The 1735-nt window shown below is 30.3% G+C and overlaps 1 long non-coding RNA gene across 1 annotated transcript in view; it reads left to right on the top strand.

Moving 5' to 3' along the window:
• The first annotated feature begins 1505 nt into the window (after positions 1 to 1505).
• LOC107559938 (uncharacterized) overlaps positions 1506 to 1735 on the top strand; it is a 6523-nt gene continuing 6293 nt past the window's right edge. The window contains exon 1 of the long non-coding RNA XR_001605667.1: positions 1506 to 1733. This is a non-coding gene — a long non-coding RNA (uncharacterized lncRNA). The remainder of the gene's footprint in view (positions 1734 to 1735) is intronic.

Raw genomic sequence — 1735 nt, 5'->3', positions numbered from 1 at the left:
AAAAAAAAAAAGATAAGCCCCAAGATATTTTTTTATCCTTTATGTCTAATCAAGAGGTTTTATTTAATTTCTCTGTGCACACGAATCATTGTTATTGTTCCTGTTTGATAATACACTTTCACAAAGAGATGATTACTCTTCTAACACAGAATTACTCATGCTTATTTATGTATTTATCTCATAAAGTCTTCTAATCAAAATATTTATGGCAGCCATCTCACGTGATGCGCCTTACAAATTTTGCTATTTATATTATTTGTTATTCAACAATCACTGGAAAAGATGTAAATTTAAAAGTTCTAAGAAATATCGTTTTTATATATGCCTTCAGAGATATGAAAAAACATATTGTATAGGCTCATGATGAATTTTGCTGCTCCAAACTTGTTTTTCTAGCTCTAAAACACTTCCGTCCCCCTTTTTCATCTCTTTTTTTATTACATGAAGCAATAAAATAATTTTGCAGGTATTTTGTTGTACCACAGAAAATCTGTCTTTGCTCCACACTGTTGATTATGTGAATGCCAAACTAAAGTTTACAATTTTCTTTCCTGATTTTTTTTAAAGATTTAAAAAAAAAAGATGTATTTGATGTAAAAAATAATATATATGATGATGCTAATCTTGTCATTACTCACAATAACTCAAAAATAATGAAAAGTAATAATGGAATATGAAAATGTGAATTAAAAAATGCTAATAATAATAAAGCAATAAATTATTTTTCAAAGCTGTATTTTAGCTAATGTTGTTGTATGGTTTTAGACATGACATATTACCCAGACTCTGTTTATTCCAGTGCCTAAGACCAGTGTTGGGGGGAACGCATTACAAGTAACGTAATCAGATTACTTTTTTCAAGTAACTAGTAAAGTAACGCTTCAAGTTACTTTTTCAAATAAGTAACGCCAGTTACTTTTTTTTCCCCATTTATTGATTGAAAGCTCTCCTGTGCCCATGTTGAGAGAAATCGGGAGTAAGATGTTACTTTAGTTGTAGAATAAATATGAACATGCATTAATTCATCTCACTCACTCACTCAAAAAAAAAAAAATCAGATTTAGTTTTCCTCAAAATTAATAAAAACAGTTAAGCGCAACTCAGAATATGACTCAAAGCTGCAATAATTAAATATGTTAAATAATACGAATATCCTTTATGCATTTAATCCCATTTTATTAACCAATTTGCTGCTGACCTTCAGTGATCCAGTTCAACCGTACTAATAAGAAAAAATTACACAAGATAAACTAACATTTCTTCTTTTTTTATTGCTTTTAAGAGTGTTGAACTTTCTTCTTCTTTGTTCTACTGTACAGACGTGAATTTACATTTCCTTCAGCCTGGGGCTTTTATGTTTGCCAAAAATATAACTTTTTATATTAAAAGCAAACAAGCAAGCCCAGCCCAGATTGAAAAAGTAACGTAAAAGTAACGTAACGCATTACTTTCAATAAAAAGTAACTAAGTAACGTAATTAGTTACTTTTTTAGGAAGTAACGCAATTTTGTAATGCATTACTTTTAAAAGTAACTTTCCCCAACACTGCCTAAGACCACCGCTGGAAAGAGAAATTGGTTGTGAATGCAGCTCATGTGTGTGAGAGAAAGTGAAAGAAGTGAGAATTTAAAACGAGCAATGACTTAAAGGGTTAAAAAGCCAAAAAATTGCGTCTATGAGATCAAGTCTCTTTCCAAAGCGAGATCTATTTTTGTCTTTGCTGTGGTCTGAAGGT

The sequence above is a fragment of the Sinocyclocheilus grahami genome, unplaced genomic scaffold (assembly GCF_001515645.1).
Source record: "Sinocyclocheilus grahami isolate Dianchi unplaced genomic scaffold, SAMN03320097.WGS_v1.1 scaffold706.1, whole genome shotgun sequence".
Lineage (NCBI taxonomy): Eukaryota > Metazoa > Chordata > Actinopteri > Cypriniformes > Cyprinidae > Sinocyclocheilus > Sinocyclocheilus grahami.
The sequence above is the reverse complement of the archived record's forward strand: the minus strand, read 5'-3'. Positions and strand labels throughout refer to the sequence as shown.